The sequence below is a fragment of the Magallana gigas genome, chromosome 10 (genome assembly GCF_963853765.1).
Source record: "Magallana gigas chromosome 10, xbMagGiga1.1, whole genome shotgun sequence".
Lineage (NCBI taxonomy): Eukaryota > Metazoa > Mollusca > Bivalvia > Ostreida > Ostreidae > Magallana > Magallana gigas.
The window spans coordinates 1286286-1308065 of NC_088862.1; the positions used below are offsets into that span (position 1 = coordinate 1286286).

The 21780-nt window shown below is 36.4% G+C and overlaps 2 long non-coding RNA genes and 1 pseudogene across 2 annotated transcripts; 1 reads left to right on the plus strand and 2 right to left on the minus strand.

Moving 5' to 3' along the window:
* Positions 1 to 4525: 4525 nt before the first annotated feature.
* LOC105330958 (uncharacterized) lies at positions 4526 to 5784 on the plus strand. The gene is made up of 3 exons (XR_010710212.1): positions 4526 to 4751; positions 5392 to 5447; positions 5612 to 5784. It is a non-coding gene; the product is annotated as an uncharacterized lncRNA (long non-coding RNA).
* A 4364-nt stretch (positions 5785 to 10148) lies between these two features.
* Positions 10149 to 14011, minus strand: LOC117688011 (uncharacterized; annotated as a pseudogene).
* A 690-nt stretch (positions 14012 to 14701) lies between these two features.
* On the minus strand, positions 14702 to 15016 carry LOC136272536 (uncharacterized). Its single transcript, XR_010710541.1, has 2 exons — positions 14855 to 15016; positions 14702 to 14808 (listed from the first exon to the last, which is right to left on the minus strand). It is a non-coding gene; the product is annotated as an uncharacterized lncRNA (long non-coding RNA).
* Positions 15017 to 21780: the final 6764 nt, after the last annotated feature.

Below are 21780 nucleotides of genomic sequence, written 5' to 3' on the forward strand. Positions count from 1 at the left end.
TAATCATTGAAATAGCAGACTCTCTGATTTTACAAATCTACAAGTTATATAATAACAAGAAATCCCGGCCGGGTGTTGTAGACCCGGGCGAGGCTAACACGGACGGGTTTATAAAATTTTTTTAGGGGAAATATAAATAAATGTGGACACCTTTCATAAATAAATAAATAAATACATACAATTAAATACACTAAAAACCACAACACAAAATTGATCATCCAGGTATTGTTTTATGACGATCTGATTGAACGATGAAACTTTCTGTGGGATAAAATTGTGAACACTGGATGCAAAAAAAAAAAAAATAAGATTATAAAACAATATTTAATATATTGCCTGAGCTGTACACCAGACCCCCCCCCCCCCCCCCTTTGATGCAGGGAACATCTCAGAGTGATCTATTGCCCAAGATGCAGGGAACAACTAAGTGTGATCAATTGCCCTCGAGCAATAAAACACAATGAGCTGTTCCCTGCACATCGGGAAAAATATTCTGGTCCTTTGACTGCCCAAGAATTGAATAATTGTATACTATTACCCTGAGCGTTAGCAACTTAGATGGCAACGAGTAAACGCAACGAACTGTTACAAGCGCGTACATTATGCGCGTATGGTTTACGGTAGCTTCACGTCATTCCTGTTAAATTATGGTTGCTCTATACACCACTTTTAGATGACGCAGTACGCAAAAAAGTACACCTGGTAGCATTCCATTCCGCTACTGGCTGATTCAAACTGAGGTGAATTGTGTGGGGACCACTCTTTTTAAAAAAAATTGTATAAATTAAAATGAATAGTAGTAATTTAATTTGATAATTTGAAAACTCATTACTTACAATTAATGTGCAATCTAATTAAAATTAGATGTTAGATCCGCTCGCTTACTTCCTACACAATCATCTAACAAAATCCCATAGAGGGTCACGTCAGGGGTCAAATTTGCGTGAAAATAGTGACCAATCGTTTTTGAGACGGAAATGCCTTCTTAACCAATGAAAAACGTCTTTCGTCTATTGTTCGGTTGTGCAAACAAAATGGCGACGAAAGAGACAATGAACGAAGCAATTGAAGAGGTGTTGAAGAAATTAGATATTCCAAGTTTGAAACGAGAAATAAAATTTATAATATTTTTTGTGTTTAATGGAAATAATTTTCATTCGATTTTTTTACGTTACATTTATTAAAATACATTTTTGTTATAACATCAAGCACCTTTATCAGATGATTTGCAAACAGAGTAACAATAACTTAAAATAGTCGGCCAAGTTATTTTTAAGAAGAAATTACAAAATAATCAAATGTTAATTTACGACGCACGATCGCGGAGGAAAATAAATTGCAAATATTCACATTGGTACCTCAGCTGGGCTTCTAAGATAAGCTTGTAGATACGGCGTTTTAAGCCCAAACCTCCTGTAGGCGTTGGCACGATAAAGAACCCCTTCTGATAGTAATTCTTCGAGTCTTAATTTCTGACTATACATTCAAGGAATTTGCATTGATATATAAAATCTGTTAAATTTTTTAGGTTAGTAAATTTTATTTATTATTAATCGCTATTGTATGGTTGTTGGATGCTTTGTCAACACTGACGTGTTGTGGACACATTCTATGTACGAGTTGTTTAGCCCGTAACGCATGAAGCGGCAATACCTGCACAAAATGCTTTTACTCCCAGTGAGAATGACGTGCAAGATATCGAGGCTATCGGTGCTAGTTATGTCCGATTCATGGATACTGCATTAATTTACATCATCATCATGTTTTAAACACTTTTGAAAAATTAAGCTAGACAATTACCTGTGACTTTTTTAACAACTTTTATTTTATATTTGCATGTACCCTGCTTGAAGGTAATGAAGAAAAATTACTAGTTACAGCGCTTTGTGTTGGGGATACGTAAACAATATGCCAGTTAATGTCCCCTGTGTACTGATTTCTATTTGAATGAACTGATTGTTTAGATGATGGATTAAATCGAACACACTTCTGTGATCTAGGCGACTGTGTAAAATTTCATCCAGGTCAGTTGTTGACATAAAATTTTGTTCGGGGATAAATGTTTATTTTTTCTGTGATTACACTGCCTCCTCAATAGTTTCTGTCTGTAAATACTTTTTAGGCACACAATCTTCAGATTCGTCTGAGCAAAAGCCTAAGAATCTGCGATTCCCGATTAGTCAGTTATGTATTCATTTGGAGAAATCTTCAAACCTTTTCTAGGTTTCCTCTTTAATTAATTTGGAGAAATCTTCAAACCTTTTTCTAGGTTTTTAATTCCATTAATTCGGAGAAATCTTTAAACCTTTTCTAGGTTTTTAATTCCATTAATTCGGAGAAATCTTCAAACCTTTTCGGTGTAATCTTCTAGCCTTTCATATTGTTAAATTTTTCTTTTTTTGGGGAGAAATCTTCACACCTTTTCTAGGTTTATAGTTTTATTAATTTGGAGAAATGTTCAAGCTTGTTCCAGTTTTTTAGTAGATTAAAATCTTCTAGATTCACTATCTGACTTTTGCTGAATTTTATCATTTCACTGGAAATTTAACATGTGGTGTCTAGGATGGTCCATTGTCATCAAATTACTATTTGAATCGGTCTTTCGTCCCACTGCAATTACAGGAGACTTCGTTTGAGATTTCTTATCTTCAGAATTATGTTAAGTTGTCAAATCTGCTGTCTTGGACGAGTTACCGAGCTTACAATTCTATATAAACAAAGCTTTTGTTAAAATTTTGAATGTGGAAGTGAAAATTCCAGTTTTAAACTTACAATGAATGTGTTAATCGTTAGGAACTGTTTATTTATGCTTAGAATGAACAAGAAGATAGACAAATCAGCTTGAAAAAGATTTTTACTGGTATATTGAACCTATGTAAACAAAAACAGGGCCGAGTCTTGTTTACATGACGAAGAATTGTGAGCCCTGTATCTTGCTTAAAATTCACTGACTGAGACCAAAATTTCATTTGTACATTAGAAATGCATTGCTAAAGCATTGTAAATATTAACAACAACAAAAAATCGACCGAAATCGTGACCATGCCCCTTTAAATACTTAGCATATACAATTTAAATCTAGTACTCCAGTACCACAACGAATATGTTTAGAATCTTCTGCATCAAAAAGTGCAACAGAGTCTATATTTTGTAGAACTAGCTTAAAAGCTCTATTTTTTCACTTCAAGTTCCAGTCAAGGAAACTTTACGTGAATTTGCTCATCTTCCCGATGCCATTACTAGGGGCGAGAAATAAAATTTTCTTGAATTCTTCGATTCAGATGAGCGACGATTTGCTGTCTTAGGAGCAGCCTCTTTTAAATATATATTTAAAAAACAACAACATAAAATCAACCAACGAACAAAACGAAAAAAAGAAGATCAGAAAGTTTACAATTTAAGAATCATAGAGTTAACAATGTATTAAACTAAAAAGTTAGGTTTCGTATTTGATCTGACGATTTGTGCCTGACTTTTCTTTTAACTGGGTGTACACACTGCTGATTTAAACGGTCTATCAATTTCGTCCTAATCATTAATGGCATCACTTTCTTGAAACGCTTTCGTTTGCTGCCACATTGGAACTACCCAGTAGTGGAGGATTCAACTTTCCTAAATGAAAAAAGGTATTGATTATTATTGCTCCTTGTGTCAATAAATATTTAAAAATGTGTTGATCATTAAAATGCTCCTTATGTAAATAAATATTCATTTTTTTAATATTAAACTATAATTACAATGTTAAAATAGTTAGGTTTCGTATTTGATCTGATGATTTGTGCATTCTTGTTTTAACTGGGTGTAAACACTGCTGATTTGAACGGTCTCTTAATTTCCTCCTTAACAGTATTACTCTCTTGAAACGCTCTCATTTGCTTCCACCTTTGAACTACTACTACTTTCACTAGCTGAGGATTTGGCTTTCCGAAATGAAAAAAGTTATTGATTATTAAAATGATCCTTATGTCAATTAATATTCAATTTTTAAATATTAAACTATGATTACAATGCTAAAATAGTTAGGTCTCGCATCTGATCTGATGATTTGTGCTTGACTTTTCTTTTAACTGGGAGTACACACTGCTGATTTGAACTGTCTCTCACTTTCCTCCTTGTCAGTAATGGTATTGCTCTCTTGAAACACTTTTTTTTTGTTTCCACCTTTGAACTACTTTCACTAGAGGAGGATTAGGCTTTCCTAAATGAAAAAAAAAAAGGTTTTGATTATTAATATGCCATTTATGTAAATAAGCAATTTTATTTTATTTTAAATTTTAATTACAATTATTATGATAGAATAGATGAAAAACCCTTTTATGACATTAGATTTTGAAACACATTGCAGAAAGATTTAAGGCCATAACTTCTTCTCAGCTATGTTAAGGAAGGTCTAAGAATTCTACCACGTGTGATTTAGAAAAATTTGCATAAGCCCCGCCCCTTATTCATAAGATTTTACGAGATATGTGTTTTTCGGTAATTAACAAACATCTACCAAAATGAATATGATTAATTATTGGGTTTGAATTGTTTAAGAAAGGTGTACTGAAATAAAATCATAAACTATTCTTTATATCTCGCGAAATCATGAAATTCCTAAGTCGTCTGATGACGTGTCGAGGCTGACTACGTCACATCGGCGCTTGCAGCTGTGATCAGAATAAACATGTGGAATTCAGTGATATATCTCGGAATTAAACTCGTTTACAACCAGCGTGGACAGAAATCGGCATAGGATTCAACTGAACAAGGTAGGATTTATCTGTACTTCCCCTAGATATTGTTTTATATAATTTAATATTGTTGGATGGAACGGAAACGAAGTGATATTCATCGGCTTCGATTTTGTTTACTTGTTTACATTTGTTTTTCATGTAATATTGTGTTCAAACATTAGTTTGGTGACTCAGTCAGGCAAAGTAATTGTTCTGCGTTTCGCTAGTTTTGATCATAAAGAGCATTGAGGCTCATTGTAGCTTTTTACTGGTCTCATATCGCGATAATATTAGATCGTATTTCCTCCATGTTCAAAGTACACAAAAAATAGTCCATGGCCAAACACTGTATGTGCTAGCACTACAAAGATTACTGTGAGGATCTGGAATGATTATAGACGAGATTGTAATGTTGTTTAAGTAAATCGAAATGTGTTATTTTATTCAGCCTTCTGTTATGAAGATCAAATTAATTTTATTTAAAAGACAAAATTAAAGTGTGTTCAAACTGAATGTTCAAACTGAATTTCCACACACATTTGATTAGGCCTATGCCTGTTGTAATATCACTGATATTGAAACCGCCATTAATATGCCCAATAATAGGGTAATGTTTCATTTTCATGTTATCTTTAACACAATATCTTGCTAATTATGACACATTATTCATTTTCAGGGTTACTTAGGCAGTAGATGGTCCACTGAAAACACTTGTTGGGATGTTGATAAAAAGTAGGTACTATATAAATATTTCTTTTACTCACTAACTTCAACTTCATGTATAGTTTGTTGTTTTTTAATATCATATTGATAATGATACTAAAGTAACCTATTATAATAATTTGCATTTATATCTATTGAAATGAAATTTGAAATTGATAATTTCATCATTTCAGGTATTGGTTTTCTTATCAACTGGACTACCTCCTAATATCAAAAAGACAGAAGAGAAGAACATGTAGTGTGCAAGAAGAATTGTCAATTTCCATAAATTCCACATTATGACTGAAAAATACTAAAAATCAGAAAACACTAGTCTTGTTGAACAGTTTGTCACAGAAAAGCAATCTCTATAGACATTAGTATTTGTAAAGTTGATGTAAAGTTGATTATTAAAATAAATTCTTGATAATATTGATATATTGTTTCTTCTTGCTTTCTTTAATTAGTACTAAAATATCAATTATAATTACAAGTAAACCTGATTATACATTAAAAGAGTTTATTCACCAGCATAGTAACATAAATTATTATGAAACATAAATGTGTAATGTTAAATTACAAGCTCAACACTTACACCCCCCCCCCCCCAAATAAAGGCAACTGATGAAATTATTTTTTTCCAATTTCAACAATTTTTAATGATGATTGGTGTGAACAGAAACAACATTTTAACATTATTTTAGTGAAATTCACAGCGTTTAATTATTTTAAGAATGAAAAATAAAATCATGATCTTAGTCAGTGTTGCGTTTGGATTTCACGCAAATGGCGCTGAAAGTGAAATGGGTCAGATAAAATGCAGTAGTGCAAGGGCATACACTTGATCAAATATATTGAAAATTTCCATGTCTTACCATTGTATCTCCATTATATCAAAAAGTGCTGGGAGCTGTTTGAAATCGCTACGCATTTCATATAAATAAGCGTTAATTGCGGGAAATCCCTGTAAATTGCTGTTCATACACTGTTTACATTGAATTTAATAATTGTTCTTACTTGAATATTTTAAGCTCTCAGCACTTTTCGAAATTTTGAAGGTTGATTTTACAAGTTAGAAACAGAAATAACTATATTTGTGTATGTTATGCCCTTGCACTTTGCATTTTTTTGTATTATTCCTGGTTTATCTATATTTAGCAGTATCACGTGACAGGGTATTCCCAAGAGACTCAAACATTGCTCATGCGATAACAAATTATTTAATTTGTATAATCGATAAAATATCACTTTGTTTAACAATTTTTTGGAGTAAAAAGGCAAGATTGTTTAAAGGCTAACATTTTATGTGATAAATATCGCTATTTTTTATGGACGCCCTTAACATAGCTGAGTTTGACCTTATTGCCACACCAACGCATTATAACATTCAGTCAGCTCATACAATCTTTACTTGTCTATAATATGTTTATGACAATTCGGTAGGAATCAGGTCTATTTTGGCAATAAAGTAGAAAATGCTGCTTATGAAATATTATGCCCCCTTCGAAGAAGGGAGGGCATATTGCTTTGCTGATGTCTGTCGGTCGGTCCACCAACAGTTTCTGTTCATTTTCTTCGCAGAGGATGAACATATTGAAATGAAATTTGGTATACATGTTTATCATGATAATATCTAGTTCAAGTTCGATATTGGGTGCGATCGAGCAATTTTCGACAGAGTTATGGCTCTTGGACGTAGAAAAATTTCAGTTATTTAAAGTTTCCTCACATTTTCTTCGCAGAGGATGAACATATTGAAATGAAATTTAGTATACAGGTTTATCATTATAATATCTAGGTCAAGTTAAATATTGGGAACGATCGAGCAATTTTCGAAAAAGTTATGGCCCTTGGACGTAGAAAAATTCCAGTTATTTGCAGTTTCCGCTAATTTTCTTCGCAGAGGATGAACATATCGAAATGAAATTTGGTATTCAGGTTAATCATTATAATATCTAGGTCAAGGTTGGTATTTGGTACGATCGAGTAATTTTCGACAGACTTATGGCTCTTGGACGAAGAATTTTTTGCATTTAATATTTGTTTTCAAAATGAATCTGTTCAGCTTGATCAAACTTGACTTAAAGGGAACTTAAAGATGGTGAAAAGTCAACTTAAAGGGAGCGTAAATACCACTTAAAGATGCTTAAAGGTGATTTAAAGAAGTTTGGACATTAAGGACCTATAAACTCAGCTTAAAGGTGACTTAATGGTGGCTTAAAGATTGTATATACTTTAAGCCACATTGGAGGACTTGCTTAAAGATTCATTTTCGCCCTATGCTTTAAGAACTTAACACAATTTGGGTGCACAAATATCATTAGACCCACAATCCATGCAAGTTTGGTAAAGGAAGGACCAGTAATACAGTAACTAAGATATTATCATCAGAGGGCACCTGATACAAAAAATTGAACTAGGTCCAAACGCCAACACGAGGGTATAGCATATCAAAGCTCCCCACGTCTTATTCTCGGTGAGCTAAACATCAGTTAACTATTGCAAACCACAATAAAGGTTTGAAATTGCATAATCATATAATGCAATAAGCTCTGCATCTTCCGGAAAACTGGCATCTATGCTTTGCTTTGGTCGGGGTACTTGAAGGGAGTTGATGCATATACATTGTATTTGCTGTTGGAAGAAAGGAATGAATCACCTCAGGAAATTGAGTAGTTGGTGGTTTACGAAATCCTAGGACTGGCTCCTCATCAGCTCCTGTTACGAATTGCAAAATATTGGCCATTGACAACTGTTCCCTCCGACCACCTGTATAAATTGATTTTACAACATTTGGTATTTTCATTTTTTTTTCTAGTACAATTGCCCATATAAACAAGAGCCCAATTGGCCTTAACGGTCACATGAGTACCATAGCCCATACAAACACTTGTTCGAAGAGTCTAATATATGCATTTAATCAGGGTCATTCTGTAGAAAATTTCAATGTTGTAATGATGACCACCTCCCTGCCTGAAATTTTTCAAAAACGACTATGAAACCTTAGTCATATAATTTTAGCAAAAAACATAAAGATCATAATAAAGCGCATGACCTAATACTGAAAAGGTGCAAGAGTCTGATAGAAAATAATTTTCCAGAATTTGTTAACTTTTAAGATAGGATTTTTGCCTATATGTTTTCATAGATAAACTAAAACAAGAAGGCTAGTGTAGCGAGATAGCAATCAATTACTATCTCATTCGGATATCAATTTCAGCAATTGACGAACAAACAGAGAAATTAAGTTTCATAAATTTTTTGAGTCTGCATATCAAATCAAAAAGAACAACAAGAGAGTAACAAAAATAAATCCAGGCCTTTTAACAACCCTTAAATAACTTGATCCATATATAACCCCTTAACTTATAAATAATCAGATCTCAAAATAATCAAGATATGTGGCTATATAGTAAAACAGAGATAATTGAAAATTAAAAAAAATTAGATTAAGATCGAATCCTTAAATAATCAGGATATGTGATCCTAAATAAACTTTCCAAACTGTTAAAAATTACAATTTCACTAATTAAAAATTTATCCAATTAATAAAATTACGTAGGCTTAATTAATTATCCTTTAGCAAAATTAAATATTTACCAAAATTTAGAGAAAAAGCCGAAAGAGACGTTAACCCAAAAATGAAAAAGAGCAGACTCGGAAAAATCACCTATTATATACACCCGTAAGAAATCTCATACAAAATCGTAAAGACCGTTACGGAGTAAGGCCAAACAAAAAAATATGTTTGTTTACTGTTACATGCTGAAAAAAATAGGGTCGGTAGGTAGGATTATTTTTTTATTTTATTATTTTTTTTTTTACACAAATTCTTTTTCAAATCCATATTGCACTGACTATCTTCAGTGGCACAATGTGCACATAAATCTCCTCTGCCAATACCACTTGAATAGTATGGCACTTCAATGGGAGAAATACAACTCATTTCAGTTCTAATCTGAATAAATTTTGCTAAACTATGATTAGGGGGCAAAACAGGGGCCCCACAAGTGTAATCATATTCACTAAGGGTAAGAGCAAGGGTAAGTTCTTGTCTCTGGGAAAGTTTCTGTTTTGAATACAAAACACGTGGCTTTCTGCATTCAACACAGGTAACAAGGGCACGTGCATTCTGAGCTGTTATATGGTACGGATTCGTGTGCCCGATCTTACCATATGGAGGAGTTTTTGGAACGGAAGACTCGAGGGCCGCCGAGCCTCGGCGGCCCCTGCGGACTTCTGGCCCGGTCTTGGCGGACCGGGCGTAGGTCCGCGGGGCCTCTCGCACCCCTCCTCCGGTGCGAGCGCAGATCGGGCGCGTCGACGCCCAATTACCGCAGTCGCTCGGCGGTAAGAGGCCTTAGGCCGGCCCCGCTGCCGAGCAAGGCCCGGTCTGCGGGTGCTCTGCGGACCGGGGCCGGGGCCCCGCTCGGCAGGCGAGCAGAGTGTCTGCGGCAGCGGGTCCGAGGCCTCGGCACGGGACCCCGCGCTCAGGTCGGGAAGAGCGCGGGGAAGGGGCCCCCGTCCTCTCAGCGGAGAAACGGCACTTTCCCCGCTACCAGATCGGCACTCGCTGTCGAGGCCGGTCGGTCGAGCAGAGGTAAGGGGCGGCTTCCCCTGGTCTGCAGGCTCGGCCGGTTTCCGACGCGGAGAGCCAGAGCAGGCAGGTCAGCGCAGTTAACGCAGGCCGTCCCGAGGAATCTGTTATAACAGATTTAGTGCTTGAACTAATTGAAGAGCAAGAAGTGTCATTTTCAGTCTCCATTCTTGGATCAGTTGTGCTGGTAGCTGTAGCAGGAGCATCTGAGGACTTTCTCTTGGTCTTTCGAGTTTCAGGCAATTTTTTTGAGGGAAGGTCTGTCATCCTCTGTAGTGGCGGTGGATTTGAGTGAGCTGTAGGGAAGGTAATGGTCGCCCGATTCATCTAGGACTGGGTCTGGTAGCCATGCAAGATTCTTGTTCTGTGGTTCCGAACAGCAACTGCGGTCTTCACATTTACGGATCTGAAAACAGTAATGACGCTGTCTTGTGTGTTTCTCTAACCACTCATTGTTATCTACTACTTTGGAAGTATGGACTTTCTGTAGTTTTTCAATATTCATATCTGGAAAGAGCTCTCTTAGGTGCCTTTTAAGAAGATCAATCTCTTCTTCACTTACAGGATCCATTGCCTGCATTGGTTTGTCCTTAAGGGAAAGTCTGAGAAATCTATTTCTGACTGTAGACTGAGTGCATTCCATAGACTCTTTCCATTTAATCTTCAAGCTAGGATCATTTTCTGCTGCTGACCGTATATCTGCCATTGAATTACACTTTCGAAACTGTTTTTCTGTCTGTTCATCACCGCATTGTCTCTCCAGAGCACAGTTCTGTAGACCTAAATTTAAGACTGACATGATTCGTTCTGCAGGGTTGGTTCAGCTTTGACCTGGAGCACAGCGTGCATGAACAAGCATATCCAGATCCAGCTCTCGAAAAATACAAATGCTAGAACACTTAACAGATTCCAGATTATTACGCTGATCTGTACCACCATCTGTAAATCTGAGCAAAATTTTCTTGTCCTCTTTGACAGCTATTTTGACTAGGGATGCTGCATGGCGAAATGGACCAGATGTTTCAAAAACAGAGTCATTCACAACATTTGTAACTTCACCTTGGACAAAAGACTGAGCAGCTGATTCAGGAATATCACATTTAAGATACACGGAAGGTGTCAAAGAAGCCTTTGTCATATCATGATCTAAGGCACACAATGTTGAATTTACAGGCACAATTGTTGCCTTTCCTCTCACTCCAGTAGACACTGGAGCTTTAGGTTCCCTAATAGACACTTTAGCTTTATCATCACAAAAAAACAGTACTGCTAAGTCTCTTAATTCAACAGACATTTCTTTCAAATACTTCAGCTGTGCAGCACAATAATGGGCATCTGGGTGGCTAACTCGCAACTGTCGGTGCTGGATTTTGTACTGTACATTAATTTTGGATGTGAAATTTAGTGCTTTGTGGGTATAAGGGTTGCGTGGAGCAAACTGCAACCGAACAAGACTAGCACTTGGAATAAGGTCATCTTTTTCACATTTTTCTTCTGCTTTAGCTATCATTTCCTTTAATGATATCCACTGAGACATATGACATACATTGTGTCTGCGATCGTCAGCAGCTGTGACTTCCTCCACAATTTCTTGAAGCTTTTGAAAGAAGTTATCAAATGCATGTGGTCTTCCTGTACTTAAGTGCCGCAGGTCATCAATAATATCAGTATTTCCAAGGGAAATTAGTCTTAGTCTTTCTTCCATTACAGGATTTGAAGGTCCAGATGCATCGTTAGTCAATGTTCTGTAGATAAATGTTTTCACAGCTGGTGAGATATGAGCTATGTTGTTGACCATTGAATCGAATTCTGCTCTCTGAGCTCTGGTGTGTACTTCTTTAAGATTAGAAGTGATCCTTTGGAGGAATCTAGCTCCCTGTGTAAGAATTACAGATTCAGGGCGACTCTCTTTCACTTTAAACATGCACACTGTTGTGACTTGTGGTCCTTCAGGACAGTATCTGATTATGTCAACAGGAACAGTGAGTTGAAGTTCTGTACTTTTGAACAGAAGTGTTAAACGGTTCTTTAACATGCAAAGACTCATAAAAAAATACTGGAGATTCTAGCTGAGCTTCTCTCATAGCAGCATCAAGCAATGAATATTTTGATTTTATTGTCACACCACTGCTTTTATGTTCAACTGTTGCATGTTCTCCTATAGTGCGTACAGGATGTGTCAAAGCATGATATGATGTTGTTGCTTTCTGCTGTCCTTCTAAATACTGGCTGTAACACATCATACAGTTAGCAAGCTGTTTGAAATTATCACTTTCAGTCTTCCATTCAGGGCTAGAGTTGACAACAGGTTTCAACAATAAACTATAAATTGCTTCTGCATGCGTTTTTAAATTTGTGGACTTGAGTGGCTGACTTTTAAGTTTCTTTCGTTTCAAGTCATTAAATCCTTCATATTTGGAAAACACATCTGGAACTGGCTGTATAATCTTTTTATGTCGAGATGCTTCATCAATAACTGAGTGTTGGTTTGTCAAGTACCAAAGGGCATTGCACAGCACCTATTAAAAATATACAGGATATAAAATAGTTTGTACATAAATATGAAATTGCATGCTTGATACTTTACATATAAATGTTCAATAATTTTTGCAATGAAAATGAGATTAAGATAAAACATGAGATGAAGAAATAGAGTAGTAAATACTTTGTAGTGCAGTACTGAGATGAAGGATTATATAATGCAATATAATGTTTGGCAAATAATTTGTTTTATAATTTATACAGAATTTAAAAGCAATGAAATATATCAAAGCAAAGCAGACTAATTAAGCCGTGACACCACCACATGCCTTTCTAAGCTACATGTATCTGTATAAATACACTGATAGACAATACACTATATGTTTATGAATTAGTATTTTATGAGTATTATTGTGATTTGTCTATTGAAATATTAAACCTTCCTGACAAAGTAACCTGTCAAAATTCAAATCAGAAATTTACTTCACACTGAATATGAGATAATATACAGATCAGTCTAATGGAAAACTTTTTATAGACAGTATAAAAGTAACAAGAAATCAACTTTTATAAATTACTCTAATTACCTGTATGAAGTAAGATCCATCAGTATTAGCTGTACATTTTGCAAAGCTAAGGTTTTTCTTTACGAAATCATCAACCAACATGTTGTACATCTCCTCCTTTTTGTTCACACCAGCTTTCATCCCACTACTTGAGAAAAAAGAGAAATCAAAATTATCCAGGATAGATTACAACAAACTAATGTATCTATATTTCTTAATATATTGGAAATAATTGTAAAACTGACAGACAGAAAAATTTAATTCCATTTCTTAAGCCAGTAATTGTTGCTCGACTTTTCCCCTTAAATCCTAGCTGAAACATACTACAAATGCCCTACAGCATCGTGAAATTTGGTATATGAAAGTGATCAAACAAAATGTGACATACCTTGTTGCCTTTTTGTTAGGATAACCCCTGCCCCCAGCCATAAGAATTTGAAAGGCATTGCTTGCAGTTTTGATTGCGTTTGAAGCTGCTTCGGTAATCATTTGTTCAATTTCGTCGTGTTCAGATGGTAAGCACTTGAATTCGAAGCACCGAATGTCAAACGAGGATATAACTTCACCGATGGTCAAACCTGGGGTAATGTCAAAACTATCTTTGCCTCCATGCTGCTTGCCTCACACTTCGAAATGGGGAACCTTTTCATTCCCCCCATGATATCGTTCAAACGCCTGTATAAATGTTATGTTATTCGGCAATGCCGATATCAACTTCATTTGTTTTATGTGAGCACATTCTTCGAACTCCAGAGAACATGTGGACGTTGATACTGACGCCATGTTTTTTTTTCACTTTCGATTTCAAACGCTTGACCGATAAAGATGAATATAAAAGTTAAACGTACCAACGCGTGACTCCCGAATTTCTAACGATGGAAAAAAATCAATTAGGGTCGGCGATTATATATAGGGTCGGTCGGGAAACCGTAAACAAACATATTTTTTTGTTAGGCCTAATACGGAAAATTTGGAAAAAGTATACGGAAAATAGTTCCAGTAAAATAATTAACTTTATAATAAATATTTCATCATACTTTCATTCACGCAACAATCAATTATTTAATTACCTTATAATGAGCCATTCTCACTGCCGGTAAATTGTAGGCGGGGGTAAAGATCTCAACGGTGGATCAAGAAAAAGACAACCCTGAAGTAAAAGGGACGTATCCCACTATTCAGTATTCAAACACAAAAATGTAAACAGAAAGAAATCAAGCTGGGATGACAATAAAGAAACAAGAAAATATAACGGGCAAAATATGCCATAACAATTATGTACCGCAATAATATTACAATACAGGTACGATAGTAGTATAGTAGGGACATTTCGACCCCCTTTACCGGCGCCAAGATGGCGGCCCTTCCGCTTCCGACAAGAGGGCGGTCCTTCCGATTCCGCCAGAATGGCGGCCCTTCCGCTTCCGCCGAGAGGACGACCCTTCCGCTTCCGCCAAGAGGACGGCTCTTCCGCTTCCGCTGGGGTTTTTTCCCGCGTTTTTTAAATACGCAAGTAGCCATCACCCTTTACCAGGACTTTGGACCTGCTGTCCAGAGACAGGTGGGTTTACTACTTTTTTTTTTTTTTTTTTTTTTGGAGACGGGAAGAGTGAGTCACACCTATGCACAAAGCAGCACAAAAGCTTGAACTCGTACCGACCGGATCAGCGTTTATAGCCCGATCATCGATACGAGGGGGATACTCTCAGGTGGTTTACGGGTGTTTTACTTCCTCGCCAGGGACCACCTATATCTGTGGTTTACGGGTGTTTTACTTCCTCGCCAGGGACCACATTTTAAGTGAAGGAGAGCTCCCCGAGTGGTTTACGGGTGTTTCACTTCCTCGCCAGGGACCACTCATAATATGAGGCCTGACCCACCCTTCATCGTCTCTTCCTCGCCAGGGACCACTCATAATATGAGGCCTGACCCACCCTTCATCGTCTCTTCTTTTTTTTTTTTAATTGATTTTTTTTTCTTACTACTACGATCGATCCAAATAACTCGGAGCACGTGTTATGTGCGTCCTGGATCAGTCGAATTGAATTCTTGATATGATTTAGTTATGTGATACTGTCCTACACACGGACAGGATTTAGACCACTGTTCATGTTTAAAATATGGTGAATGAAAAGTTTTCCAGCTTTTAAGTTTCACCCCGCAATGATAACATTCTACCAAATCATTAGGCCCCGTATAAAAAACCCCAGAAGCCGCCATGTGAATGGCCTCAGGACCCTTCCACCCCACAAAGCTACTGAGGTGATCGTGAAAGCGAGCGTAACCGGGATGTTTCATTTCTTCTATATGATTGTAAATCTATTTCATCTCAATTTATATACCAAAGTTCGCACATGCGTACTACACTTTATAAATCAATCTTCTCTTTTCTTTCTCTATTTTCTTATTCAAAGCATGGCTGTGGGTTAAACATTTTGGGCAGTAAAACATGGCCTCCTGATTTTGATGGTCTGCTTCCCCGAAACAGTCGGGGTGTAGTGAAGGACCCTCATACATTTCACCCATAACTCTCGTGTTTAACTTTCTCGCTTTTTTCAATAATTTTACCATATTTTCTACTAGATCGTCAAATTGTTTCTTCTTTCCCTTTCTATACACTAGATCATTATGTTTCATGATAAAACAAGTATCTAACTTTTGTCTGATCACACTAAAACAACGACGTGTTTCCTTCGACATCATGAACGTAAATGAACTAAGTTCTCTAATATCTTATTATGTATTATATCCCCAATTCTGTACAAGTAATCCCACTGTCTAAAGGTCAAAGTCGCTCCTTCCGCTGTTAATCTATGGTTTATATACTTTCGCAGGTCTAATGTTATAGTTGCTTCCGTTTGACATACTCTTATGATGTAATTGTCCGGCAAATCAAACGACGCAGTTACATTACACCCTGTTTTATTGACACCATGTATATCTTCGTATTTTGTACAGCGATGTTGTATCGTATTGATTCAAAGACCTAAGCTAGTTGAAAGTATAGAAACTATCACAAACACTCCCATTAGTTTTAAACTTTTTAAATGCTTTTTATAATAGGCTGAAACACGATCCTCTATCTTTGTTTCTGTCTCCATGATTGTGACATTATACTAAATACTGTTTGCTATTTATACTTTTTTAAATGTGTGTGAATAAAATGTGTACATCTGATCATCATCTCCCAATCGTAATGTTTCAAGTACATGACGCATACTCATATTCCTACATCGATAGTATCCAAAATATAAGCAATACTCCCCACACAAAACCGAGTAAGGCGCTTGATATGCCACCCTGTTCCAACTGTATCTGAATCCCAGGAGAAAGGATTTAAAATAAGCATGATAATGCTCGGGTCGATGACCTAAAGGATCAAAAAATTCAAATGGACCTTTTTCAGGGAGGTAAAGTGCGACCCAATGAGTTCCTATATTATTACCCTCCGAGGTATTTACGATGAAAAAGGAAGGTCTTTTACATTTAAGATGAATCAAGGCATCAGCCGGCCACACCGTCCCCCCTGAACTCTCATTCCTACATCCCTATACATTGCAGAAAGGAGTTCTAACGTATTCATAGTATCTGAATGTTTCTCGTATTGTCAATGGTCAGTACACTAGAAAATTTTCCGTAACAAATCACCGTAACGCTTTCAGGAAGAGGACTGGAAAATTTCAGGTCTAATCTCAGTTGTCCCCTCTCAGACATGGGCTGTAATCCTTGGGATTCATATTTCGTTTTAAAAGTAAAGATACAATTTCCCTTGGAAAAGTCCTCCCTGGATATTAAACAGGACCCTCCCTCGACAAAGGCCGAATACACGTCTAAATAAGAACCACTTTCGAAATTAGGTTGGAAAGGTTTTAAGGGTATCGATTTCCCGTCAACGTAAAAGGCTGCGAAATTACAATCGTAATGTTGAAAATTAGAAGGGTTCTTTATATAACTTCCGTTAAAGGCCTCTGAACTGACTAGACCCACATACAAGATATTGGGGACCGCATTAAAAAAGTTATCGGCACTAAAGTTATACTGCCCTTGTGATATACTGAAGCATTTGATCTCTGAGCTTTGAATGGGGTAAATTACGGGGTGGTGAGCTAATATCCTGCTATGACTCAAGATAAAACTAGGGTGAATTTTAACAAAACACACTTTAAATACAGCTTCTGTGATTTCAAATTTATATTTAAGATCGTCAATGGTCACTAGAGAAAATTCATCTCTGTGGGGACGTAGCCTTAGACCAATTTGAACCCCATTGATAATTAATCTGTCCTGTTGACAGAGATCCGCATAAAGCGGACCTTCTAAATCCACCACTTTTCCTTCAGAAGTATATTTTGATCTAAGATATAATCCTATATTAGCCCCCGCAACCGAATCTACATCGTCCATAAATCCTGGCGAATCTTTGAAAAATAACTGACTAGACAAACAGTCTACTCTCAATTTAGTGTTTGAGGACGTAATCACATCTAGATAGGCCATGTAATGATAATTTGACGAAATGCCTTTGGTTGTGTCCTGCTGCTGGAAACTAAGCTCACACTGGGAAAAAATACTGTGAAGGATGTTGTTGACTAACCCAACTTTATTCCCCGTAGCAATAGGTAAATTATTTTCAGTTTTAAACTCAATTTGGAATGTTTTAAATCTACGTAATGGTAGGTGTTTCCCGGGATGTTAAATTCTATGGGACCGTCTTTCACTACTTGTCCAATGGGTCTAATTTTTACAAAATCAATTGACTGAATGGCCGTCTCCAGTGGAGGAGCAAAAAATAACTGTAAGCGATGGTCATAATTCTTCGCTTCTTCCATGGCGAATGAATTCAAAGGAAAGAGGAACTCTTCTATTTATACTTTTCCCATGGTTTTTTCTTTGATTTTCTGTTATTTTTAGTGCTGGGCCTCGCTTCGCGGGACAACTTTTGAGCTTTTAATTTAACTACAATAGGTTCATTGGGCATGGGTTGACCCTTTCTCTTCATTTGCTCTTTTCAATTCTTGAGCGATGGGAGACACGAGTTCTATTTTAGGTTCTACTTTTTCCCCTTTCCCTTTCTGGTCCACGATCCAGTAACCAGGAGGGGGTCCTTTCCATTTTGCCTGGGCTCTGAAATGATCCTCTAGCTCCTGGACCGAGGGGACTTTAGATTCTAAATTCATCTTTTTCTTAGATGAAGTGTACAATATAATGGATGTTTAAAATCTAACGAATTTTGAAAATCGCGGTCCTTTATATAGATTCTTACTCTATCGATTCTATTTTTAGATAGGGGAAAGTAGAGAATAGGGTGATACCTTTCTTCCAAAAATGAATCTGACGTAAATAATCGACGTAACACGGGAAGTAAGCGAGAATTAATGAAACTACATTCACACAGATCGGATAGGAAATAATAAACACCAGAGGAGGAGGGAAATCCGATGATTTCCGTTAAACCTACTTCCCACTGACCATCTAAAGTTAAAGGCTGATTTAATTCTGTTGTAAAATCAAAAGGAGCTTTTCCCTCCGAAGATAAAAACAAATAATGAGACATGATTGGCAAGTGTAATTATTGTGATCTATTTATAGTTTTTCAAGTCTGCCGCCGGAATCCACGAATCGTACTTAGACGGCCAACCTAACCATTTAACAAACACTTCTTTTCCTCTTTTTCTAAACACTTTTTCAATTTTATAAGAGTCACTTTCGTAAGCTTTCACCAATTCTTTTTCGTAAAAGGTCCCCGCAATATTCTCCCCCTCGTAATCTTTTAATCTGTAAACTGTCATACCCTGTGCTAATTGTCTGTTCGTCACAATGAACAATTCTCGCGTGAATCTTTCGTCATACTCCCTCTCAAAGGTTCTCTCTAAGGCACTGATCCTAACTATATCTCCCACCTTAAATTTATATCTGTTTAGTTTAGCTGTTTGCGCACTTTTTTAAACCACGATTTTAGGTTCATACTGTAATGACCATAGCCTAGTTATATCTTTCCTCGTACTTGAGCCGGAGACATTCGAATACTGCGATGATAAGAATGATTATAACTATATACCGCCTTTTCTAAAATATCTACCCATCGATGGGACTGTTTGAAAGACATGTACCGCGCTATTTTCTTTTTGATCGTTTTTATGGCCCTTTCAGCATAATTAGCTTTGGTTTCGTTTTGCGTTCCAAAATGATTCATGTGTTTAGCTTTAAACCAGTTTTTCATGTCACCTAAAAATTCTTTCCCTTTATCTGTTCTCACATGTTCACTTGACATGCCTTCTTTGTTTAGTTCATCAAACGCAGAGACCATCTCTTTACTCGTTTTATTCCTCAGAGCTTTGACCCATACATAACGAGAAAACACGTCAATACACAACAAAAAATATCTAAAACCGTCGTTACTTTTCCAGTATGAAGTGTAATCTGCTAAATCAGCATCAATCATGTAACCCGGGTAAGGGGAAATGACTCTCCTTCTCTGAAACTGCCTTCTAGGTTGTTGGTGAATGGCGTAGTCTCCCTGTTTTAGTAGCCAGTTTTTAATTTTTGTTCTTGAAAGTTTGTAACCGTTCTCCTTAAACCATCGATATATTTTCTCCACTCCTGCAAAGGCGATAGGATGTTTAGGATCAAAGTAGTTTTTCTTTAAGACCTCCATCTTATAAAAATTAAAAGTTTATTGCATTCCTTTTATAGTGTCCTCCATTGTCTCGTCCACTTTCCTTTTAACATGCGTCGGTTCTTCCTTTTACCTGGGGGTGGTGTGTTTTTTAACATGGATCTTTTTTTATTATGTTCAAGAGGCGGATCTCTTCCGTGTACGAGGGGAGGATCCTTGTTCGTTTTATGATCTACGGGCGGGCTTGGTTCATTAAGGGATGGATCCGTTTGAAAGGATTTTGCTTCATTCGCTGAACTTTGTTGAGCTGAACTATTTTTGAGGTCTAATTCATCGCGGTGCAACATTCTTTGATATTGATCATAAGGGACCATCACCATTTTTTTTAGATACTTCATAGTTGTTTTAAAAAAGTTTTCAGATCTATGAACATGCGATAAATAGGTTTTATATGCTTTCTTACGATAGATTGGCGTTTACTTCGAGGTGGGGGGATGGCAAATAATTTTAAAAAGGTTTTATTAACCGGGTTTTCCGAAGGAAAAATCCGGTTATTAAAATGGTGAAAATGGCGGGCGGGCGGGCGGCTGCCAAAAGGGTACCCTCATTGTACGGATAACTCCTCCTACAGTTTTCAAGATAGGAAGTTGTTGTTTTGCAGATCAATTGTATATATATCAGAGGTGTGCATATTGCTAGGATTTTGATTTCTGATAATTTATGAAAAAATTACCAGCTTTTGAACTTAGTCATTTTTTGGCAAAATATTGCATATAGGGTACCCTCATTGTACGGATAACTCCTCCTACAGTTTTCAAGATAGGATGTTGTTGTTTTGCAGATCAATTGTACATATATCAGAGGTGTGCATATTGCTATGATTTTGATTTCTGATAATTTATGAAAAAAATACTAGCTTTTGAACTTAGTCATTTTTTGGCAAAATATTGCATATAGGGTACCCTCATTGTACGGATAACTCCTCCTACAGATTTCAAGATAGGAAGTATTTCTTTTGCAGATTAATTGTACCTATATCAGAGGTGTGCATATTGCTAGGATTTTGATTTCTGACAATTTATGAAAAAAATACCAGCTTTTGAATTTAGTCACTTTTTGGCAAAATATTGCATATAGGGTACCCTCATTGTACGGATAACGCCTCCTACAGTTTTCAAGATAGGATGTTGTTGTTTTGCAGATCAATTGTACATATATCAGAGGTGTGCATATTGCTATGATTTTGATTTCTGATAATTTATGAAAAAAATACTAGCTTTTGAACTTAGTCATTTTTTTGCAAAATATTGCATATAGGGTACCCTCATTGTACGGATAACTCCTCCTACAGATTTCAAGATAGGAAGTATTTCTTTTGCAGATTAATTGTACCTATATCAGAGGTGTGCATATTGCTAGGATTTTGATTTCTGATAATTTATGAAAAAAATACCAGCTTTTGAATTTAGTCACTTTTTGGCAAAATATTGCATATAGGGTACCCTCATTGTACGGATAACTCTTCCTAAAGTTTTCAAGATAGGAAGTAATTGTTTTGCAGATCACTTGTACATATATCAGAGGTGTGCATATTGCTAGGATTTTGATTTCCGATAATTTATGAAAAAAATACTAGCATTTGAACTTAGTCACTTTTGGCAAAATATTGCATATAGGGTACCCTCATTATATGTATAACTCCTCCTACAGATTTCAAGATAGGAAGTTGTTCTTTTGCAGATCAATTGTACATAGGGTATATCAGAGGTGTGCATATTGCTAGGATTTTGATTTCTGATAATTTATGAAAAAAATACCAGCTTTTGAACTTAGTCACTTTTTGGCAAAATATTGCATATAGGGGTACACCATTTCACTGGATATGGGTTGACATGGATTATGGATAAAGTTCACATAAAAGAAAACCCGGTTTGCTGTCACATTGACAGCTTTTCACTTGTTTTGCTTACGCAGTAATTTTGTCTTGGGGGTGTGTGGAAATACAGCCGATTGCAAGTTATGCAAAATCTCACAAATAATATTTAATTGACTTGCGGTAGCTGTATACAATAGAGCGTAAGACTGGGTTTTGGACGTGTGTAA